The 25,030-nt window shown below is 42.4% G+C and overlaps 1 protein-coding gene across 2 annotated transcripts in view; it reads left to right on the top strand.

Moving 5' to 3' along the window:
* The first annotated feature begins 720 nt into the window (after nucleotides 1–720).
* JAK1 (Janus kinase 1) overlaps nucleotides 721–25,030 on the top strand; it is a 99,251-nt gene continuing 74,941 nt past the window's right edge. The window contains exons 1-2 of one of the 2 annotated variants that reach the window (XM_006272602.4): nucleotides 721–848; nucleotides 8,852–8,965. The gene's annotated coding sequence lies outside the window, so the exon portion shown is untranslated. The remainder of the gene's footprint in view (nucleotides 849–8,851; nucleotides 8,966–25,030) is intronic. The other variant, XM_019489121.2, reaches the window with a different exon arrangement.

Raw genomic sequence — 25,030 nt, 5'->3', positions numbered from 1 at the left:
TTTGATCTCGCGAGGTCCTTTCCAGCCCTAACGTCTATGAAGCGTTATCATAGATTTCATAGACAATAGGGGCTGGAAGGGACCTCGTGAGATCATCGAGTCCAGCCCTGCGACCCGCCATAGGCAGGAAATCAGCTGGGATCAAGTAGAAGCACAGAAAACCAGGGCTTGGAAGGGCCCTCAGGAGGTCATCTAGCCCAGCCCCCTGCTCCAAGTGAGCCCAGCAAGAAAAATATCTGGACTTTTTTTTGGAGGAGTCCTGCGTAGGCGCTTGGGGGACGGACACACGCACCATAAATAACTTTTTCCTTATGTCCAGTCTAAATCGGCCTTGCTGGAGCTTGTGGCCATTAGACCTCGTTACCCCTCTTCTCACCTCCCCCTGCTGTACAAGGGCAGGCTGCCCCCCACCCCCACGAGCCTCCTCGTCTCCAGACTGACGGGTCCCAAGTCACGTGGACAACACTTCACTTCTTGCTCTGCTCCCCTCCACAAACCCCCGGCTTTCTCGGCGCGTTGCCAAGCCCGCGTTGTCCTGCCCTGCGGGAGCCCGGGTCCCAACTCGCCCCCGCCTAGGACCACCCGCGAGGGTTCCCGCGGGGCCGAGCTGCGCCCCGCCCGTTTCCGCGGGGCGTGTCCCGCTGCTCCCGGCTCCACCTTAACGCCACCCTGCGCATGCTCGCAGCGTCTCGGCGACGTAGGCGCTGGCGAAGCCCGACGGCGCCCGGACCCCGCGCGGCGGACGGGCCCAGCGCAGGCGGCGGCGGCGGCGGCTCGGGCCATGCGGGGCAGCGGCTGAGCGGCGCGGGGCGGCCTCGGCCTCCTTTGCCGCCGCCCGGCGGGAGCCGGTGAGTGTGACGGGGCCCGGCCCGGCGAGGGGGGCGGGGGAATCCCGCGCCGCGCCATGGCCGACATCCTGTTTACCGCCGCGGGCGCGGGGCAGCGCTGCTGAGGGGCGGGAAGCAGGGCCCCGGGCCCGCCGGCTTGGGCACGGAGGTACCCCCCACCCCCATCCCCCGCCCGCCCGGGAGAGCCTGGGGCACCCGCCTGGCACTTCGTGGGGGGGGGGCTGCCTCAGGTGAGACACTTCAATGCTGCCCAAATCGGAGGGTTGGGTTTTTTTCGTGGTTAGTTTCTTCTTGGAAAAGGCATCAGAGATGCAGTTATGAGAAGCGCTTAATTATAACGCTGAAGTAGAGGAGTTAGGGTCAGGGAAGCAGCCGTTCCTGCTGCAGGGCCGAGGCGGTAGGGTTTCGGATGAAGATACGGGTGTAAGGACGTTGTCTCCCCTGGGCTCTGTCCGTCTGTCCCCCCACAAGGTACGGCGAGGTCCGTCGGGGGTGCAGGCCGGCCCCTGGCGAGAGAGAGAGATGTGCGTGCCGCACGGTAGTTGAGCGTAAGCAGAATTGAACCCGAGTTTCCGAATATGTTGCTGATGGTGATGCAGCCGCCTCATACGTGTTTCACGGCTTTGCTCGTCTGGTCTCTCTGCAAAGGTTATACTTTCCAAGTGAAGCTACTTTAAAAAAAAAAAAAAAAATTAGCTGAATTTTAGTTTTGCAACTTCTGGACAAGGCTGGATAGGCATCTGGCTGGAGTCGTCTGGTGCCAGCGCTCTTTCCTGCCCAGGCGAGGGGTCGGACTCAGTGATGTGTTGAAGTCCTGTCAGACCCTAGCATCTGTGAATTAAACACTACTAAAAGTTTGCAGGTTTGGGCCCTTATCTGACAGTCCGTTTCCTTTATTTTTGTTGTGCTTTGAATAGAAGAGAGTATGGTATTTTCTGACACCTTTAAAAAGTTCTGTCTTAATATTTTTTTTTACTGTCTCCTAAAATCAGCATACATTGACTGTCTCCTAGTTAATTCAGCTCAAGTTAATTCAGCGTGCAGTGGCCAAAAGAGAGACAAGTACTGAAGTGAAGAGGGTGAATTATTCAACTAGGAAGCTTGTCCTGCATTAAAACATTTAAAACAGAGAAGGTTAACAGTAGTGGCTCAGTGTGGACATAGTGGTTATAAAAACTAATGAGCATATTCGGTTAAAAAGATGCATTTTTAGAAGTACGTGCACAGTTTCATTTTGGGCACAGGAAATTATTAATGGTAAAGTGTCTAATAAGTCAATTGTAGTGCTCAACCTTGGGGGGGAGAGAGACCAGACCACACAGCTGTCTGTCAGTGTGAGAAAACATGCTTGGATTCGGTCCTACAGAGAGAATTTGAATCCCTGGTTTAAAGGAAGCTTGTGACTAACATGGAGATTCAGTTCTTTATAGTTCATGGGTATCATGGCACTAAATTAAAATGAAAGGTAATAAAAACCTGGAGGATTTTTCTGAACTTCAGTTAAGTCATAGCATTGGATTTATATTGAGTTGCAAATGTAAATGTGACTATTTTGACTACGTTTTCAAAGGTGTGTGTTTGTTTGTTTGTTTGTTTGTCTGAGTTCAACTCCTCCAAGGTGCAAGTTATATGATGAAGGCTTTTGTACAGAAAAGTGCTTGTATAAGCTCTTTTGTTCTTGGGTAGAATCAAAGTATTACTAACAGGCAGGTGCCAGGGGATCTTGGGTTCTGCTTAATCTCTCCTATACGATGTAAACCTTTAAGTTTTTTGTTTTGACCATATAGGGGAATGGCAGGCATTTCCTTTTGGCACTTAGTTTAAATGTGCAGGAAATTGTACCTTGAGTGTCAGCTTGAACTAGGTGACATTGCATGGCAGGTGCCTATAAATACAAGTAAAAATTGCCCAGATTTGAGTAGCAATTGTATACAAATAACTCTGACACATCAAAATAAAAGCTTTTTGGTTTTCATATTACAAGTAAGGGTTAGACAAAGATGAGACCTGGCTCTTCAAGCAAAACAAAAATAGACTCATTTGCTTTTTACATTATGCGTGCGTGCACACACATGCACATCCCCCCCCCCCCCCCCCCCCCGAATTGCTGTGTTCTGTAGTCTGACAATGCAGCTACTATCTATAGGAGTGGGTACACGCTGCTTGCAAGCTATTTCTGTCAATACCTAGCGAAGAAGGAACTTACTACAATTGTACAGAACAAGTCGGCAAACATATTTCTGTTGTGTGTGTGTGTGTGGGGGAAGGGTTAGGAAAGCAACAGGCAAAGCATTAAGCAGTTTAAATGTACTGAACAGTGTAAACACAAGATTGGAAAGGATTTCTGTTAAAGCAAAACGTAGTCTCAGTATTCAAAGAATAAGTTAATGATTTCTATGGGATTAACAGTGAATTGAAATGCAGTTGAAGAAGAACCATGCTCTTGACAACGGTGATTTTGCAGCTGAATATTTTTGAAGGTAACATGGGTATAATCTTCATAATAATACTGTTTAGAAAGTAGAAGTAGGAAGCAAACAGGTTGCATAGTAGGAATGCTTTGGAAAATAAACACATTTAAGTTGAAAAAATAATAATCTAAAAGTATTTGTTGGTATATTCTAGCATGTAGATTTTGAGTTGCCCCCTGTATTGTTTTTATTTATTAAATTGAACTCTGCCTCTTATTTATAATAGTAAAATATTTTAGCACTGGAAACGTTTTTTGTACACATTTGGAGAGGAGAAAGTGATAGTAAGGCAGGATTCTTTATCAGGCAAGTGGAGAGATGCTGTGACAACGCATAATTTAATAGCTGTTGGGGGCTGAGCATTGCAGAGCACTGAATTCTCTTCTGTGCAGGTATATAACAGCCATTACTACAATACCCTCCACCTGAGTTTGTAATTCATATTCAGGAATCTGACTGTTAGGAAAGAGGGGTGGGCTGCATTCCACCCTTCACTTTATAGAGTCTTAAGCTGTATTATCTTTTCCTGCACATTAGCTCAGGAGGATGCTGATGATCAGTTCTGCAAACAGGCAGGAAGGGTCCTGACTCCTTGGTTCTGCCAGGTTCAAGTGTGGCACTACCTCCCCAGCATCTTCATGCAGTGGTTGAGACTTCCCTTATATAATTTTTCCCTAAATGTGTTTCACCCATATATTCTACCAAAGAACGGGAGGCTTGAATAATTTTGACAAGGGTGGGGAGGAAGAAGAGGAGAGGAGGACAGGAGGTCTATATTTGTAAGCATTTGACCATACATCCAGCCCAAGGGAGAGAAGATAGAAAAATGTTAGACTGAAGCTGTGGCAACACAAGGCTTAGGGTAGCATTATGAAGAACACCAGTGAGCTAGAAAGCAGATTTAAAAACAGTTTGTAGCTCTAGTGCTCTGTAATTTTGGATATCAACTTCAGAAGAGTTGTCTTTGTTCTAGCCTACTTAGTTGCTTGGAGTCAGTATGTGACTAGTAGGAGTCTCAACGATCAGAAGCAGCTATGACGCTGACAGAAAAATACACTCCTTTTGAATATTAAGTTGGCAGCATTTGATCTTTCTTCCTCTCCCCCTCAAGCAGTTTACAGTTTCTTACAGGAATAATGTTGTAAGCTTTAACACAATCGAAATTAATCTAAAAAAATCTCTAAAGCACTTAGGATGCAATTAAGATTTCAGGTATGGATAATAGCAAACACTTACTGAATTTATAGGAAATTGCTTTTAGTGTTGAGTACATGGTTCTGTCAGTTAATACTTTTAGCATGCTTTGTGCAATGAAAGCTTTTTAAAGGATGCCAATATCTATCCTGCAAGAAAAATGAAACGAAGATTCTTGTACTTCATTGAAAGATACAATTTTGGAAGCTGAAGGAAAACAAAATCTTTAAAGGAAACTCAGCTGAGAATGATGCGTCTAAAAACCTTCTTTTGCTGTAATAGTAAAGCAAACTAATACTGCATTTTTTTTAGAAATGAAATATTAGAATAAAACTGAGCGAAATTTGCTTTGACAATACTTTATACATGGTCACTTGCATTGTTTTTCCCTACTCTTTCCCCCCAGCACTTGTTGGAAGTTTTGTTTGTTTGATACAAGGATGAAAAAAAGAAAAATAGACAAGTTAGCAGGAAAACTTGGGGGCAATTGGAGCAACATTTTTGGGAAGGGACAGATTTCATGTCTTTCAAGTAGTCTCTGTCAGTTTAAGCCAAAATGGATCTTTAAAGAATGTCAGGGCATTTATTTTCTAGGCATTGAGATAACACGCTTGCTCAGTGCAATATCTAAAACACCACTTGTTTTCTCAAATTGTTTAAGCAGGCTGTTTAAGAGAAGTGATAGAAAACTGGGGTGGGGAAGCTGGAACAATTGGAAGTTTCCTTTGGAGAGAGGTGAACAGTGCCTCAGGTTTGAATGTTATTATCCTCAGATCAGTTTTCTTCTTAACTGGAATCCAGATAGATGCCTTTACATGCAGTGAGCCATACCATGAGTCATCTGTTAATATGGCCAGTATTTTTAAGACATCTCTTGCATAACTATTCACTTCCAGATTCTTTTCCTGAAAGAAGTAAGAGCAGGTAGTATGGGAGAAGGGAGGACAGGAAGTATGGGAGAAGGGAGGACAGGGCAGTAGAGAAAAACTTAGCTTGCTAAGGGAGGGAGTGGCTGGGTGGCAGTCTGGAGCTTTGTTTGCTGGGAACCGGTCTGAAACCAGCTTAGGTTCAGAAGGAACCTTCATGCTGCAGCCACTTGTTCCAATGCAGGTCTAGCAGTAGTAATTTACAGCTTTTGTTAAACAGTACAATACAATTATATAAAATATAAAAATACAAAATATGAAGTGTGGTTACTGGTGAAAGCATAGTTTAAATAAAACATAGTATATGATACAAGAATAGATAAAGCAATATAATAGGAAAGTAAAAATAAAATTAAAACAGGGCAGATTTAGTAATCATAATAAAGTGATCATGTTGTTTTTTTCACGGTGATAATGGAAGTAGCGAGGGCATTTTTAACATGATGTATTTGTGTCACCAGGGTGGATAAAAATAATAATTAAAAACAATCTTTTTTTTTTTTTAAAGATTTGTTTTAAACCTATATGCTGTAAAGATGGTTTTAATTTAAGATATGTTAAAGCTCAAAGGTATCATGGAATATAGATTATAACTTCTAGTTTTATACTATTTGGGATGATATAGTCATGTAACCTTTTTAGAAAAAGTTTTATAAATAGGTCACAACAGGCCATTAGGAGCCCAATCTAATGGGGTTCCCCCGAGGCTCCTCTATAGATTAATAAATATTAAAGAAAACCACTCTACCCAATGGGACTCAGTGCTCAGTCTAGAAATCCCATTAAGCATCTCTGTGATGTTTAGTTTTAGTTCTCAAACTGCGGATTTGTTATCTCTAGAGATAAGATCCTCGTTAACAGTAGTATATGGAGATGAGAGATAACAGCCCTGATTTTCTACTGTGACAGGGGGCGGTCTCAAGGCCAGTCATGGCATCAGCCCACCCACTAGTCTAAGGCATCCTGCCCTGCCTTTGCTGTTACATTAATATCAAATTTTATGTCAGTGGGAGGATGCCATGATGCCGAAGGCAAAATACGCAGCTCCAGCCTCCCCTTTACCGTGTTTCATGCCTTGTAGATGGCCTCCAAACAGCTGAACACTCACTTAGCCCTCTCCAGGGTTGGATTATATCCCTATGGGGGTGCATGTAGGAGGCCCAACATAACTGGGCCTCACTCACACTGCCCCTTTCTGTGGGTCACACTCATTTTTGCCCCACCATTGGCCACATGCACTCTGCCCTACTCTGTATTTCAGGCCCCCTTGATACTACTCCATACAGTCCTTCAGGCTTCCTCTCTCACACTTGGTCCCGGATGCTTGGAGACCTTTAGGCCATCCAATTCAGGCCCTACTCTCCAATGGGGTGTTGGGCCTACTGCCCCACACACTGGACTGATTCTGGCCCTCTCTGGCCTTGGGCATCTCAAACTCACCATATGGCCTTTCTCCTCCATGGTGGTACCCACAAGGCAGCAGGGGCTGAGGCTTTATAGCACCCCATCCTTGCCTTTTGCTGGGGATGCACAGGTGTAGTATTTCCTGGAAGCAGCCCCACCACAGGCAGCCCCAGCAGGGTGTTGTTCAGGTCTTACCCAGGACCAGGAACCTCTTCTATCCCCATAGTTCCTACTCTAACCTCCAGATGCTCTGGAAACTGCTCTCCTCAGGCTGAGATGTTGCTCCACTGGCTCCCTGGATGTAACTGCCGTCTCTGCTCTTAGGGCCTGGATTTATACCCTGACTATCCATCCCTCATCCAATCCGGGGGTCCCCTTGTGGTCATGCGATTGCCTAACTGCACCTGCCAGCTGCTCCACAGCCTGCTCAAGCCTCTTAAAGTGGAGGGTGCCCCACCACACCTACCCATCAGCCCTATAGTCCCTTTGCAAGTTTGTGTACAGAGTCAAGCCCTTACCTCTCTCTAAAAGTGCAGTTTCAAGAGGCCAAATGAATAGAGAATATCAAGCAACAAGAATGCACATTTTGTAGAAAATAGTGGTTAAATCAAGGCTTTCTGACTAGTAATTTAAATGCATTTGATTTAAATTAAATTCACCCTGGTCACTATAGATGCACCAAAGTAGCCGCTCAACCATAATGTATAGCTGCACACACATTTCTCCCGCTGTAGCTAAACGATCTTTCAATAACAGAAACCTAAATCAGCAGAAATACATTCGGGCATGTTTCTTTTGCCAGCATGGCTACATTGGCTAGAGCCTAGGTGATGTAGCTGTGCAAGCAAAGCTTTGCAAGCCTCAGTTTTGCTAAAGGTTTTTATAGCAGAAGCTATAGTCATCCAAAACAAGAGGTCACAGTTCTAATCCAGTTTTGTAGCTAGTGAACTCCAAAAATAGCAACAGCTTAATATTAAGCAAGGTCTTGAAGAGCAAGTACTAAAGTAAGCTATAGGCTAAAAGCCACCAACAGGAACCGACATTTTGAAGCTTCATGTTTAAAATATTTGAAATGCTCTTCTTTTGAAAATAGTAATTTAAGAAAGGTCAGCCTTGGATTGTCAGCCTTGGATTGAGTCTGTGTTAAATGTTACACCACACTTAACTTCTGAAGTTAAATTTGGGGGGGGAAAAAAGTCAGCTTGTGAAAAGCTTCAGAAAGTGAACTAGTACAGTTTATATGCATTGACCGAAACACTACACTCTTATCAATTAGTATTAACTCTTGGATTGAGAACCCAGGTTCTCATTTCTTCCACTGAACCGCCTTGTGACTTCAACTAATGTTGCATCTCTTTCCTATCTTCCACATCCCATTCTCCACATCTAATCCTGTGGTTTTCAAAACCACAGGATTTAAGTGTTAGAAGTCTATGAACAATCAAGGGGAGCTAAAGTATTAGAAAATTCCAAGAAGAAGTTGACTAGTACTGCCAGTTCACCTAAGGCAACAGCTGGCATGGCTGGAGTTTAACAGGGAATTGAGATTTTTAGAGTGAGTTGTTGCTGGTAGTCTTACTAATTAAAACAGGATTAGGAGGATGATTCCATTGACCCAAACTAGTTGGCTGGTGTTTCAGTTAAAAACAAGCATTTCAGAATGGTTCACTTTTACTGCTTAGAAATTGTAAGATTGAAGCAATATCAACTCCTGTAGCATAGAAGAAAACAAATTTGTCCCACAGGAATTGCCTTTGTTGAAAAACTCCATATAATGAATCAAACTGCTCATTCTGCAGGAAGAGAGAAGCAGGCTGCATCTTTCTTTTAACTTTATATCAAAAGTTTTGTTTGAGAACAGCTCATGTTCTTGATTGAGTCCAACTCTCTTTACAAGGAGTAAAGAGGCAGGTTTTGGGTTTTTTGACAACGATTTTTGTAAGGAGGGCATGCTGGGGCGGGATGGGCTTCACCTCTCCCCTAACGGCAGACGTATCTTTTCCTCCAGGTTGGCTAATCTCGTACGGCGGGCTTTAAACTAACTTCACCGGGGGAAGGGGCCACTTCAAGTGGAGAGCATGCTTCACCAGCACGCAGGGTGACAAGAGAAAGGGAAGCACAGGTAAGTATAAACGTCCAAGGAGCAGGAGGCCACAACTGTCCTGGGAGTGGGAGGAAGGCACGAGCGCCTTCAGGAGGCCTCAGGTGCCTTTACACGAATGTTCGTAGTATGGGGTATAAGCAGGAGGAACTATGCCTCCCGATTGCAAGTAAGAACCCAGACTTAGTAGGGCTCACAGAAACCTGGTGGGACCCTACATATGACTGGGCAGTAGGCATTTGGGGGTACACCCTATATAGAAGAGACAGGACAGAGAGGAAAGGTGGGGGGTTGCACTCTATGTCAAAGAGTACCTCACATCATCAAGGATTAGCTTCAGGTTAGAGGAAGGTTGGGCAGACACTATGGGTCAAACTACGAGGGAGGCATGGCGAAAGGGACCTTACAGTGGGTGTCTACTACAGACCACCCAGCCAGGGGGAAGATCTAGACCAGGACTTCTCCAGTCAGCTTATGGAGGCGGTTAGGTCAAGGGATGTTATTATCTGGGTGACCTAAACTACCCAGACATTTGCTGGGAGGAGCAGACAGCCAGGTCTGACTGCTCGTGTAGGTTCCTGGCTGTAATACGGGACCTTCACCTTATCCAGGAAGTGCACGGCCCCACTAGGGGTAACACCTTGCTGGACCTGGTCCTGGCCACGGGGGATGACCTGGTGAGGGGACTGCAGGTCCTTGACCACCTGGGCAATAGTGATCATCACCTGCTGGATTTCACTATCCAACGCAGGGCGTCTAGGGCTCATACCAAGGCTAAAGCCCTTGACTTCAGAAGGGCCAACTTCAATGAGCTTAGGAGACTAGTGGGGGGGGCACTAAGGGCCCAGAAGGTAGAGGAGATGGGAGCCCACGAGGGATGGTCGTACCTTAAGGGAGTGATCCTCCAGGCCCAAAGGATAACAGTCCCTGAGAGAAGCAAGGTGGGTAAGAGCGCTCAGAAACCCCCTTGGCTCAGCAAGGGCATTCAGCAATGCCTGAGGACTAAAAGAGGGGCATACAACTAGTGGAAGGGAGGAATTATCGCCAAGGAAGAGTACTCCTCCTCGGCCCAGGAGTGCAGGAGGGCTATTAGGAAGGTCAAGGCAGAGATGGAACTCAGGCTAGCGTCCAGGATTAAGGACAACAAAAACTCCTTTTTCAAGTACATTGGGAGCAAGAAGAGGGCACCAGGCAATGTAGGGCCCTTGCAAGACACAAATGGTAATCTGGTGGCCACGCCAGATGAGAGAGCTGATATTTTTAACAGTTTCTTTGCCTCTCTTTTCCTGAACAGGGACTGGGATATCCCACCTACCAGAGGAAGGGACAATCTTGGGGATAGCTCTATCAAACCTTCAGTCAGTGCAGATGTAGTTAGGGATCTTCTGGAGGGGCTAGACATTTTTAAATCTGCAGGTCCAGATGCCCTCCACCCAAGGGTGTTGAGGGAGCTGGCAGGGGTCATTGCAGAGCCTTTGGCCCGGCTGGATGAGCACTCGTGGTCATCTGGCCAGGTGCCGGGGGATTGGGAACTGGCTAATGTGGTTCCAATTTTTAAGAAGGGGAGGAAGGAGGACCCAAGTAACTATAGGCCTGTAAGCCTCACCTCGGTGCTTGGGAAGCTCTTGGAGAGGATCATCAAGGAGCATATCTATGGGGGGGCCTACAGGGGAGATCATGCTCGGGGGAAATCAGCATGGCTTCACCAAAGGCAGGTCCTGCCAGACCAACCTGATTGCCTTTTACGACCAGGTAACTAAATCCCTGGATGATGGTGTTGCTGTGGACATAGTCTTTCTAGACTTTAAGAAGGCCTTTGACACGGTCTCTCACCCCATCCTCATCAATAAATTAAGTGACTGCGGCATTGATGCCTGCACAGTTGGATGGGTAAAAAATTGGCTGATGGGGTGCAGCCAGAGAGTAATGGGTTGTACTCAACCTGGCGAGATGTGAGCATTGGGTACCCCAGGGCTTGGTCCTCAGGCCCGCACTGTTTAACCTCTTAATCAGCGACTTGGACGAGGGGGTGGAAAGCACGCTGTCCAAGTTTGCTGATGACACTAAGATGTGGGGCGAGGTGGACACACTTGAAGGGAGAGAGAGGCTGCAACTAGATTTAGACAGGCTACAAAAGTGGGCAGACAGGAATAGAATGGGGTTCAATGTAGACAAATGCAGGGTGCTGCACCTTGGGAGAAGGAATCCACACCATACATACAGGCTGGGGAGTTCCCTTCTTGAAAGCACAGAGGTGGAAAGGGATCTTGGAGTAATTATGGACTCCAAGATGAACATGAGCCGCCAATGCCAGACTGCAGCCAGCAAGGCCAGCCATACCTTGTCATGCATCCAAAGGTGCATCTCAAGCTGGTCCAGAGAGATGATACTCCCCCTCTACGTGACTTTGGTCAGGCCGCAGTTGGAGTACTGCGTCCAGTACTGGGTGCCGCACTTCAAAAGGGATGTGGCCAGCCTGGAGAGGGTTCAGAGGAGGGCCACCCGCTTGGTGAGAGGGCAGCAGGACAGGACCTATGAGGAGAGACTGAAGGACCTGAACCTGTTCAGCCTCAGTAAGAGGAGGCTGAGGGGGGAACCTAGTGGCTGCCTACAGGCTCATCAGGGGAGATCAAGAGCAAACAGGCAGAGCTCTTTTCTCCCCAGCACCACCTGGGGTGATGAGGAACAACGGTCATAAGCTGATGGAGAATAGGTTTAAGTTAGAGATCAGAAGGCCGTATTTTACAGTTAGGGTGGCCAGAATCTGGACCCAACTTCCGAGGGAAATGGTCCTCGCCCCTACCTTGGGCATATTCAGGAGGAGGTTGGACTATCACCTGTCTGGGGTCTTGTGAATCCAGCATTCATTCCTGCCTGTGGCAGGGGGTCAGGCTAGATGATCTGTTCAGGTCCCTTCTGACCCTAGCTACTATGATACAAGCTTGTTGTAGCTTTTGAAAGGGAAAGTATTTAATTCACATGCCACTTCTTATCAGCCTAGGCCTTCTTTCAACTGACAGTTTGCTGGCCAGCTCTTTTTTGCTAACACAGTAAGTGATGAGCTGCCACTAGTCATTGGTTGGTACAAGTTAAAATTGGCACAACACAACCCTAATGTCCTAGCTATCCTTATAAAATATTCTCACTTCTCTCAAGTTGGGAGTAGAAGAGTAAAGCTAATTAGGTACCTCTGAACCTTTGATGTTTCAGAGCACCTGACAGGATTCTTATACAATTGATTAATTGGCCGTGAAATACTTGATTTTTAGGATCAGACTCAGAGCATCGTTTAGTAGAGAGCTTGTAACTGAACAGATCTGTAGTCTTTCATCCCATCCTATCTTCAACACCTATAAGTAATAGCAGCTGTACAATAGAAGGCTCCCCCCTCCCCTACTCAAGAAAAGGAAAGGCATCACTATTACTGAAGTGAGATAAAATCCTTACTAAAGTGCTATGTGTAAAGATAAACTTTCATACTGGGTAAACATGATAAAGACAATTAAAACAGTTGACTATTGCTTGTGACTAAACCTGTGAAGTTCTACGTAAGAACAAAATGCGTTAGAATAGAGATTAGTTAAAACACCATGAAACATTTCTTAAATTGGGGCTAGTCACATATGTTCTGGGTAACAATATTCCAGCCATGTCAAAATTTTAAGTCAAACATATATATGTTTGAAGTTCTTCCTCAGCCCTTGCTTGTGTCTTGACAGTTTTCCAACTATGTCAAAATCTTGTTACCGAGCAGTTAGTTTTGCTGGAAGTATAAAGGATAGGGTGTTGTCTTCTTAATTAAAGGAGAAATGATGTTAAGTTCTTAAGGATGTGCTAAAGGCAGATTTTTTTAACGTTCTTTCCCACACAGTTACTCTGCTTGCACTTTCTTTGATTCTTAGTATTATGAGTTCTATAGTCAGAGGTTGGGTCTATTCCAGACTTTTTTTTTCAACCACTGCTATCCCCTGGGACATGGCAGCAGCTATGGTTGTGTTAACATAAGCAAAGTAAGCGTCTTATTTACAGCAGTTCTGATACCTTTTTTTGGGGAGGTGTGTAGTTTTAAGGCTGGAAAGTCTTCTTAGGTAGTGGATGTCTTTTTAAAAGACCAATATGTTTCTCTTCCCTTGCCCTATGAGGCATTTCAGATATTTTGTACTTGATAGCAACAAAAGGGAAACGGCCCAATTGTATTCACCTTGTAGGCCGCCTTTAAATAGTTCTCCTTGGCTTTTCAATCAATTGCAGAAAATATACTAATAATATATGTACTAAAAGTATTTTGAAGATGTAGTATGTTTTAAATTAAAGTTAAGGACAAGTACATTTGTCTTTGCTAGTAAGACAAATACAAAAACTTTTGGATTGCTATCTTAAATTATTAGTTCTTACATATTAGTGATCACCATGGTTATCTTTCATTACTCTTTCCATAGAAAGACATTAGAGGGGGCCACAGATGAGTAATAAATGCATGCAAAAAAATGACTGTTTCCAATTCTGTTTCTATATTATTTGGTATTCTAATATTTAAAATGTTTAGAAGGAAAAAAAAATTGTGTTGGATTGGTAGTAACCAATCCAACACTTACGACTGTCTCGGTGGAACTTTTAATCCGTAACCTTTTGTGGTACTATTATGAAACAAATGGAGAACAACGTATCTGTGATGGAAGTATCAAATGGCTTTTTCAAAATGTAACTTCTGAAAAAAATTGTTCCAGTTCTGGTCAGAATTTTTCAGGAGGGAAAACTCACAGCCTTAATCAATTTATCTTCAGAGTTCTAAGCAACATATTAAGAAATAGAAACCCAAATTTTTGGCAAATGTTGCTGTTAAACTTCCTGTTGCTTGACATCCAGAAGTCACTCATGCCTTAGGTATCTCTTGCACTGTGTGGCAGATTTCATCTTTTGACAAAGTTTAAGAACATACTGAAGAGTTACTTTTGACAAAACTGCATTTGTTTACATGTTATTAGTTGTGTGCTTGATCTAGATTATCTCTGGGAGGCTAGATGCATCCATTCATGCAGTGATGGATTTTGTAATGGTTGTCCACTATATTGCCAAGCAGTAGCATTTGAGAACTACGCTTAATATTTTTCTGGCATACTCGTGCATAGACCACGCTTGAATTATGTAGCGGAAGGAAAAAAATCAGCCCCTCCCCCAACTATATCCGAATTAGTCATGATCGTAGACAGGTACATTTTGGTTACGGTTACACAATTTTGTAGGTCTTTCTAGTCTTTCAGATTTACTCAGAACGACTTAGAAAGAGAGCATGGCATAGGGAATAAGATGTTATTTCAGTTTTCATCAAAATACAACCAGGCAAAGAAAGAATAAGCGTTTTAAGATTGCTGAAGCCATAGATTCAGAGTTGAAAGATCAAAAGGGACAGTTTAGTCTGACTTCCTCTGTCACAACCTATTTTCTAGAAAGGCATCCATTCTTGATAACGTCAAGAAATGGGGAGTCCACCACTTCCCTTTGTAACTTATTCCAGTAGCTAATCACCTTTTAAACTGCTTTACTTCACATTTGAATGTTTGATTCCAGTGTCTAGCCATAGGGGCTCATTATTCTTTTCTTGGATAGCTTAGAGTGTGTCCATTCCTACCCATTTTCCTCCCAAAATGTTACTTTGAACACTAATCAAGTCTCTTCTTGATCACACTAAATAGTTTGTGCCTCTCATTAAAGCATTTTCTCCAACCCTCAAATTATTTGTGGCTATTTTCTGGAGCCTCTCCAGTTTTTGTACACTACTTTCAAAGTGTAGTCATCAGAACTGCGCTCTGATATCTATCTCCCCAATGCAGTGGTAAAATTCACACTACTTATTTCTAGGCCTGTGCGAAGCAGCGTGTATTTGATTTGGCTTTGGCCAATTCGGAGGGACGGAGATTCGAATTGGCAATTTGAATCTCTGTCCTGATTCAATTTGAATTTGGAGATTCAGCGGCTGAATTGGGCCGAATCTCCTCTGAATTGAACAGGCGGTGGCAGCAGTGTTGGTGGCAGGGGCATGACGGCAGTGAGCAGGGGAGCCCCCCCTGCCTGCTCCCCCAGCCCCCTCCCCATGGCTGCCTCGCCCAGCCCCAGTGTCCCAGCACTTAATCCTCCTCCCCTCCAAAAAAAACCCTTGCAATCACTGGCTGCAGCAGCAGTGATCAGGGCCTCTTGGGACTCATGGCAGAGCCCCCTCAATGCAGTGCAGGGCAGCAGGGATTGCCCTCTCCCTACCTGGCACCCACATATCAGCTGTCGCATCGTGAGGGTGCAGCATGGCTTGGCAGGGTGCCATGGGGCTCCGTGTGCTGTCTGGGAGCTGGGGCTGCTTAGGCTGAGTGCTGCTTGGATTTGGGTGACTGCTGGAGCTGCCCCAGCTCTGGGACAGTGCGTGGCGCCCTGTCGAGCCACGCTGCAGCCATACGATGCAACAGCTGCTGTGTGGGTGTCAGGCGGGGGGGGGGGATACCTGCTGCCCCCCACTGCACAGGGTGTGAGCTTGCTTAAATGGCATGAGCTTGCTCTGATTCGGATCCCTCTGTGGGACTGCCGTGGTCTTCACTATTCTACCAGTTGTTTTGTTATCTACACATGTTATCAGTATGTTTTATATTTACTTCCAGATCATTGAAGTAAACACTCTTTAACATCACACACGATGCGGTTGTTTGGCAGATCCTTACTGACAACTATTTATTCTCCAGCTTGAACACACAATCCTTCCCAACTCCTCCATTTTCTGTCGCATTATTCTATTTAATGTCCTAGGAAGAGAATTTAGGCATGTCCACTTAACTTCACTGTTAAAATTATGTTCATGAATCTAATGCTTGCTCCCCTCCTCCTACTCTGCTGCTTAGGTTCATTAAAGTGGGCTGGCTATAGTCTGTAATGGACATCAGATTCTTCTGGTGCAATACAACTTCATGGTCTTCATGACTAAGTGTCTTTCTAATAGAAAAATTCCTGACTCCCCCAGACAAAGAATCACTTAACTGTATTTTATTTGACTGCCAAGTCATATATTGATTTTTAGAAAGTCTCTTCAGGATCTCAATCCTTTAAAGTTAGAGGATATTCACATAGCTTCTTTAAAGTACAGTGATCAGAAAAGTGACTGTCTGATCCCCATTTGCCTTAGGGTCACATCTGTTTATTGACGAAAAGGAATTTTTGCTCTTGTTAGCAGTACTGAGCCATTATACTTACAAGAGGGTGAGGCAAAGTCTACCTTCCAGTTAATGGTCTGTGTTAGTGATTTATATTGGGTGGGGGGTAGTATAAGAGGCAACTTGACTTTTAGATCCTGAATTGAGGTTAGCTTGGCAATTTGAAAAGTATCTTGCACAGCAAATTTGAGCCATGTATGATTTGAGGGGAACAAAACATGCATTACCCCGAATCAGACTGATATTCCCCACCCCTTCTTTTTTTCCCTCTTGTTTTTATGCTAGTCTAATATCTCATGTTATTTGAAAGGCAGCAAATTTTGTGGGTGATATCTTATTATACCAACAGCTCTTTGGGCTATTCATTCTGTTTCCATAGTTATTTGTGAAAAGGTGAAAACAGACTACCTTGCCTCTTTATGACCACCACGCAACAGGGCTTCCTTCAGTCAAAATAAGAATAGAAAATGCTGCTTGCTTTAGCCAAGTTTCAGAGAGAATATAGGTTAGGAGAAGCTTGCTTCTGTTCAGTTCCTCTTGGTCTGCTTCATAACGATCTTTCCTTTCTGCCTACTCCTGTCACAGTGGTCTGAACAGAATTTGCATTGGCATGGCTAACGCCAAGTCTTTTGCCGGCTAGTGTGAACTATGTGCAAAAATATATGTAGTCTAAGTCTAGTTTACATACCAGAGACTGCTAACCCCACAAACCAATTTTCAACTGATGGAAAAACATGGATTTTGGGTTTACTTTTTTTATATCTGAAAAATGGGGATTTATATATATATATATTATTTTTTTTTTTTTTAATCGGAGAAAACCAGGATCCCTGGTTCTGAGTGTAACAGTTGTGCTTCTCCTCTTTTATTCCAGGTTGACTCAGACCAATCAGGGCCACTTGAAATGTGAGATCTAGTTGTAGTGTAAATTGTGACTTCCAAGAGGGTAGTCCAAATTAATTCTGGGATAGCTCATATGCATCTGTTATACCAAGCAATTGGAAAGGGAAAGGAAATAAGCAGCAGAGAGGAGTCTAAATTCACTGGCTTTAACTGAATAGGTTCTGTACCACATTAAGCCAGTACAGCTGTTTCCAGATCTTGACTCTTACTCTGTGTATTCAGAGTTAATTTCACACAATCCTAGAAATTGTACCACAGAGGTTAGCTGTTACGTTAGCCTGCAGACTGGCTCTAGTCTGTGCCACACATTTGGCCTGCCTGGCCAAAAGGTTGAGCCACTGATGGTAGTATCTGATTAAGTAAGTTGTTGCTTATAAAAGTTCATGCCTCTGAGGTTTCAGTTAGCCTAAGAGGCCACCCTGCTTCTGCCTGTCTTCAAACTAACACAGCTAACTACCTCTCTGTGCTGTAATCAGATGGTATAGGAGGCTAAAAAGTAGACAACAGGTTTAATTATGTGCTGATTGGTTTGAGATGACTTGCATCAAAACAGATGGTTTAAATGGCAATTAACTCAAATTACCTGCAGTTGTTCTGTGGCTGTGTTAAGTCAAATAATTCATAGGTACTTAATGTGGGACAATGAGGGCTTGTCAGTCTGTAAAGTACTGGGTTTGCTGCAAGATAAAACTCAATTTGAATCAAGCTAGTTGTCTGCTTTTAGCCTTAACCTTTTCTTTACCACCCAGTTGACATGATCTCCCTTTATAGTCATAATATCAAATAATTCCAAACTGTCTCTGATAAATACTACATTCAAAGGACTTCCTCATTCCTTACTTACAAACATGAACTAGATGCAGTTAGTTTTATACATCTCCACAGTATACCTTCAAAATTAGTTCATCTACATTGTGACACTTTCACCAACATCCATATAGGCAAATTTAAATCCACTGTATTCACATTTGACAATAAGCCTCCAGCTAAGCAAGGTCAGTGCATATAACAGGTTATATGGAAAAATAGTTATGAAAGTTGAATACTTTTTCATATTGTAATAATTGCTTCATTAGTCTTTTTAAAAGAGTATATGCTTCTGAAATATTTCTGAGTTGAAAACATTTCGTTCTTTTTCTTCTCAAGTTTCACTGAAACTCAGATATTTTCAATATTTTTGCTCAAGTAAAGGAAACCAGGCAAGTGTGTGAGGCACTTAGGCCCAGATTTTTAAGAGATGTATTGGGATCACCTGGCTCAGAGGTGCAAGACCAAAGTGAGACAGCAGGTCCTGAAAGAGAGGCGTAAGTGATAGGACTACAGTATATAGTTACTTTTAAGAAGTTGAGGGGCTTTACTTAAACACATTTTTTGCCCTATATAAAGCCCTACAGGGCAGGGGGGTGGGGAGAGACAGGGTTTATTTCATTAAAGTTGGGGATAAAAAACATGTAGGATTAGAGCCCCAAACTTTGAACATGTACATGCATAATTTTGTTTATATAGGTATAGTAACTTTATCACGGGGTGGGTAAAATGTGGCCCACCAGGCCATTCTATCTGGCCCGCAGGTTCCCTAAACATTTTAGAAAATGAATATTTATCTGCTCCTGGCTGCCTGTCATATGGCCCTCAATGGCTTGCCAAACTCAGTAAGGGGCCCTCTGCCCAAAATAACTGCCCACCCCTGCTTTATCAGGATTACTCACTAGATAGTCACGTCTAAGTATTATAGATTTGGGCCCAGTATTTGGGTTGGTTAGACCCTAAATAAGGAAATGTTTATGGTGGGAAAAAACCCTGAGGGCTGGTAGAGAATAATTTTAGGACTTACTTTTTATCTTTGGGGCAACTGGCACATGCGGTAGATGGAACACATTGCTAGGAAACCTCATTGCTTCATGTCAGGTGTTTAGTGTTAGCTTGTAGGGCTATGAGTTTGGGAGCTCAGCAGGATGATCCCTGGGCAGTGGCTGTAGGCTTTGCCTTTTTGTAAGGGTTTAGGATAAGTGAGGTAATTACTTCCTCTTAAATCCCACCCATATCTGAGGAGGAGGTGTAAGAAGTCTTTTGAGAGCTGGTTAAAGGGTCATATATTTCAAAAATAATTTGGTTTGATTGGAAGTAATAGGATGTTGATTATTAGGGACATCAATGCATAGAGTGCAAGTCTTTTCCAAATCTGATGCTTTAAAAAACAAATGTCTTGGGATTGTGTGTTTGTTTTGTGTTCACTTTGTTTAGCTGCAAACAAAGAAAGCTAGATATGCAAAGAGGGTTTTTTTCCTAACTGCAAGCCCTGCAGTCAGTTCCATCCACTTCCACAGCATGTCAACAGAAAAATAAACTGTATCTTTCTTTTTTCTTTCAGTCATTAATAATAAGAGAGAAAGGTGACAAAGGCCAATTAAGTAGACTTTTATCCAAATGTTGCCTTTTTATCTGCTGGCTATGTTCTTGCACAGGTGTAAGTTAAAGCATAATTAGTTCAGAACTTTTTTTTTTTTAATGAGGAAGAGAACATATAGCTTGACTCTCTTGGGTCATGGTATAGACTTTAGAGAGAAAAGCAAGAGAAAATATTTTTACTTTGCATGCAGTTTAGATATAAGGTCATTGCAACATAACAAAAGTGAAAAATGAAAAAAACCCTCGCTCTTCAAGATGATAAAAAAAAAATGATTTTTAATTCAAAATGATGACTCTTTAGTTCTTTAACAGGATCCTTTGATAAATTCTTTTTAAGGAAAGCAAAAAAGTGTTGTTTGACTCCTTGGCCAAGAAGTAATAACTAAAAGCTAAGGGTATACTCTGTTATCTATAAAAGGGAGACCATAATCATGCCATCTTTTTTCTCTTAATTAAGGTGCGTAAGAAAGGCTTTTAAGGCTTTTACCCTCTTGTTTTTTTCTTATTGTGCTCCTAAAAGAACGAGGTAACTTAAGTGGAAAATGTTTTAATCCTCACTTGTACAGGTAGTGGTGGTGTTGCTTTCCAAAGAGCTTTCCCTCAAAATTCTCAACTAGTAGAAAGTAAACTTTGAACAGTAGAAATGAAGTCACTACATCTCATTTAAATCTCCTGCATCAATTCACAGATTTGTAAGGCCTTCAGTAAAAAAAAAAAAAATTAAAAAAATGCCTGATATTTATAATGTATGTAAAACAAAATAAATCATTTATTTAAAATACATTATAAAGAAACAACAAAGTTTTGTTTTTTTTTAGTTAAGATCAGTTTGAATCATTCTGTATTGTGTAGCCTTCCTTTCTATAGTATTTAAGCAGAATGGAAAATGATAGTATATGTACATAAATATATTTTTCTTTCTTCCTTGTAGTTGTCAGAACAGTTTACATTTTTCCCTAGTTCAAAGTGTTGTGTTTTTTTTTTTTTTTTTTTTAAACCATTCATACAGTTTTATAAGTCCTTATTTCCTCAGATTGCTGACTTTGAGCCCTTGAGGTTAGGTTTCAAAAGGGTACGCATTATATTGACTCCTTTGAAAATCTGACCATATGTCTTTGAAGTGCAAGACAGCATACCTGAGCTAGTTATATCTGTTGGCTGGCTAGCTGTACTTCCACAACCAGAAGCTGTATAGCAACATTAGTGTCTAGTGGATACAGAGCCAGGTCTGCACTGTTAAAATTGGGTAAAACTACTTTCTGCACTGAATGCAACATACTCCTATAGTTAATAAAATTCAGCATATAATTCTGTTTAGTATTGTTAACATTTACTTTATGGCTGACTTTTTTAAAACATGTTATGTCATAGATTCCCTTTAAATAAAAGTCTCTCATTTTTAGGGCAGCTGGTTAGATTAAAAACCCAGTCTGTTTAACTGAAGCTTTAGGCTTCCCTTCTGGTTTTGACAGAACCTGTGAAAGAAAATTAAGGATATTTTAAAGGTATCTGTTTTAAAAGTAGATTTGATTCTTCATATAATTAGCAGCTTTTTGGAAATTAAAATATATTATCACAGTTGGTAATAAAGTATATATTTTGAAAGAACTGAAAGTTCTGATTCTTTTCTCTTTCTTTTCATTAAAATGTGGCAGTGTTCTGTGCATCTCTCACAACTGCTGATGGTCTCTTTAGCACTTAAACTGTTTTAAAGCTGATGATGAAGCAAGTGTTGCCACACTAATAAGTTGGAAGCATGAAGACCAGAAAGATAGCTATAGGTAGAATGGTCAATATCAATGAGACCAAAGAAGGGTCATAAGGGCATTCATGGACAATGTGGTCAGCTGAAACTTGACTATGGTTTTGAAGCAGAGGCTCCTGCAAGCATAACATAGACTGTAACAGTTGGTGTACTCCTGCCTTTTTAAAGCAGCTAACAAGTATGCTTGTCCATACTTCTAGCACTGAACATTTCAAACTTTACTGCAGGAATTAACTTAAAGAAGAAAGAATTGCATTCAAAACTTGTGTAAGTCTATTTCAACCATACAATTGGTTCGATAAAAGATAACCTCACCACAAAAATCCTTGCCTCTGCAGGTATTAAGTAATGTTATTGAGATCTTATTTCAGTGACTTCCTGAATGTATTTTATTTAGCTTTGCTGTTCTCTCAGAACTTTATAATTTATGGATGAGAAGTAACAAGAAGCTTGATGTAACCATCAAGAATTAATTGCTGAGTAATTACTGCTACCCTCTCTCTCCTCTTTCCTATGCAGGTTTGTTTGACACTGTGTGTGTGTGTGTGTGTGACTGAAATTGTGCTTATTGTGGACAATAAGCAGCTTGGGGCAGAGAGATTAGAACACACATATACTGGAAGACATGTACATTCCTGCTCAGTTTCAGTGTCTACAGTAGGACTACTCATGTATGAAAAATTTATCCACATAATAAGTGGTAGTTCTGTTATATCTTCCACAAGAACATTTTTGTAGGTGATAAACATTCAATAACACTTTGGCTTTTCTTGTCTTTTCATCACAAATATAAAAGAATGACTTGATTATATTCTATAGCTGATACATGGGTTTCACTGGGTTTTCCCCCTTGCTCTATTAGAAGTAACTTCTACAGTTCAACTGCACATTATAAACTTGACTGTATGGAAATTCTGTTTGACTTTTGGTTCATGTAAAACCAAGTACTTAAAATTATTGCATGAGGGAGGATTTTCTTCATTATACCAAGTGATTTGAAGTAATACCTACAGTTACTTTGTGCATCTAGTATGCACATCTATGATAAAGAATATACAAGACTTCTAGAAGATGATCTCATTGTTAAGAAGGAATTCCACCAACTGTACCATGGTAGTAACTGAGGGAGTGGGACAAGAAAGTACTTTCTGAGGAGAGGAGGTTAGTTGGCTTGTGACATTATAGGAGTAATGCTCGATTCATCTTGTCATGCATCTTATAAGTGTAAACAAAGCCTAAATGGAAGGGTATCGCAGCACAGGCAGGCTTTAATAAAGTAGATGACATCTGTGTTATCTTCTCAAGCAGTATTGCCACAAGTAAGCTTTAGATTAGATAGAAATACTCTGTGTTGGGTTGATTATTGATAGTTTGGTTCGCAAGTCAAATACAGTATAAGAATTCCTAGTTGGTCAGGCCTGTTTAACATGACAGTTCTAGTAGTATTTGGTCTTAAGTTGTCACAAGGACCGGCAAGAATCAGTTGCCTAATAGATGGTGAGGACTTGAAAGAAATTGAATAGTAAATCCCAGTGGAACTCTAAAGTAGGTATGACAAATAAGATGTTGCCAGTTTAAAACTGCTCCAAGTTACAGATCTCACTTTATCAGTGTTAGTGTTGTTGTCAGTTAAGCAAAATAAATGATATTAGTTGTGTATTTATAAGTTATTGGCCCTGGAAGAGTAGATGTGGAGACATGTTCAGGCTTTGAATCATGCAGGTCTGAGTCATTGTTAAAAGTGATAAGGGACTGAACAAGCTTGTCATGACTTAATGAGGTTTAATATTTATTTTGCTTATACTCACTGTATTTTAATTCCTTTCCCAGCAAAAAGGCAGCTAAAGCTTCAGTGTCTTAACGTCACTTTTCATCACTTGATATCTTGACTTTTGGGCTAGGGACGGAAGTTGCACACAAACCAGTATAAGTGATCAAAAACTAGTTCAAATCTGTAATGCAACAGAAGTTTGGTGCACATAAATCTCTTCCAAAATGGCCTTGGTTTAAGATAAACTGGGTGGATGTAGTATCAGACTTCACTGATTTAGGTTAAATTGGTTTGTTGAACTTCTGCCCCAGATCCCCTCCAGATTCAAGTTAAGTCACAGTTCCCCACCATCCCAATATACTTTGTACCTCTCCCACAAATCCCTTACAGGGTGGAAGGGCTAACCTTAATGCTAATTCTGCAATGTCGAAAATCGTGGATTGTGATTTGAAGATCACATCATTGTAAGATGAATGGACTGCAACATGCAAAATTAAGGGTTTGTTCCTGCAACTGTATTAGCTTAACATGGCCGGGCAGAGCCTCAGTGTGGGGCTATTGCTGGCAGAGTCAGTTCCAGGAAGGAACAGGAGCTAGAAAGAATTATGTTGGCTGGTAGTCCATAGCAGCTCAGACTATTCAGGTATAATTTAAATCACTGCCTGGCAGGTCGCTTGTTTACTTGCACTTAGAAACCTTGAGCACACTGACTGAAGAGTGTGTGCAACCTGAGGCAGTAAATTAACTTTTGTCCCCTGCTTCTATTTCCTGATGTTTGCCACTGAAGAGCAGAAGAAATAAATCATTTGTCAGCCTGGCCTGCCGTGCTGCAGATTTCTTCTTCTGCAAGGTCTTTCTGGGATGAATGCATCTGGCTAATGATATGTATGAACACTATGGAGGCCTGTTGTTATTGGGCCAAGCTTGGAAGGAAATGGAAGAGACTGCTTTTTACTTTCACAGTCAGGATGGATAGCCTGGGACCATAAGAATTAGCACACTCAGACCTTGGTCCCTTGGGTCCTGTGTCTGACAGGGGCTAGTGGCAGATGCTGTACATAGTCATATTCAGACCATAGCTCCATTGCCACAAGGAGCTCTTCAGTTTATCCCCTGCAGCTGCAGAAGATCTTTACAGAAGATGTTATCAAAGCAGTGGTTTGTTTCTTTATTTTTTTTCTTTTGTGAATTTGGTACGTCTTACCTGCAAATGCAAATAATACAATACATGTGCTTTTGATTTCTATCAGTCATAATACAAGTTCTCTGGTTTTCCCCTTATAAACTGGAGCATGTTTCCCACAGTTCACCTAAGGATGCGCATATTGTTTTGGCTTAACATGGACTGGTGAGGTGGCTCCTGAGCCAGGTAGAACTCTGGGTTGCTGTTTAGTACTTCGCCAGTTGGAAATCTAGCTCCTCCTGAGGGACACTGATTAGCTAAACATTCTTGTCAAAAACCACAGCTGAGATTTACATAATCCTTGGGTGACCTGACATAAAACACAGGGCTTTAAGCCCTGAGTTATGGTCACCATGAAGAAACAAATCTTGCTTCCTCCCATGCAAAGGCTGCATTTTTGGTGGAAGTGGTATAGATCTGCTGTATGTAGCTTCCGTAGACCTTAAGGAGCTGGTGCAGGGTGTACGCGCATGCCCTGGAGTTCAGCAGATGCTTCCTGTTTACTGCTGTCAAGTGAGGATTTGGGGGAGGCCCAAGGAAGGTATAAGAATTTGGCTTGTGGATTTGTTGTTAGGTAGATCTGCAGTTGTCTGTACCTTGCCCAACCCCCACCATGACAAGAGCCAGGGAACAGACGCTGTAGATCCCACCGCTACCCTTAGGGTTGAAGTATTGGCTGCAGAATAACTTTACTGTAGCTGTGCTGATTGGGAATTATTATTCCTTCCTTTAGCTGCTGAAAATTTTCTTAAGCGTGTGAGGTATATGCTGGGGCCAGAATCGGGGACACTGTTTTCAAGCCAGAAGATTTTTGGCTGAGCTTGGATAAACTGAGCCTGCTTCTGCCGCTGTTTGAGCTTATAGG

The sequence above is a fragment of the Alligator mississippiensis genome, chromosome 5 (genome assembly GCF_030867095.1).
Source record: "Alligator mississippiensis isolate rAllMis1 chromosome 5, rAllMis1, whole genome shotgun sequence".
Taxonomy (NCBI): Eukaryota; Metazoa; Chordata; order Crocodylia; family Alligatoridae; genus Alligator; species Alligator mississippiensis.
Note: the sequence above shows the minus strand (reverse complement) of the source record. Positions and strands in the feature narration are given on the sequence as shown.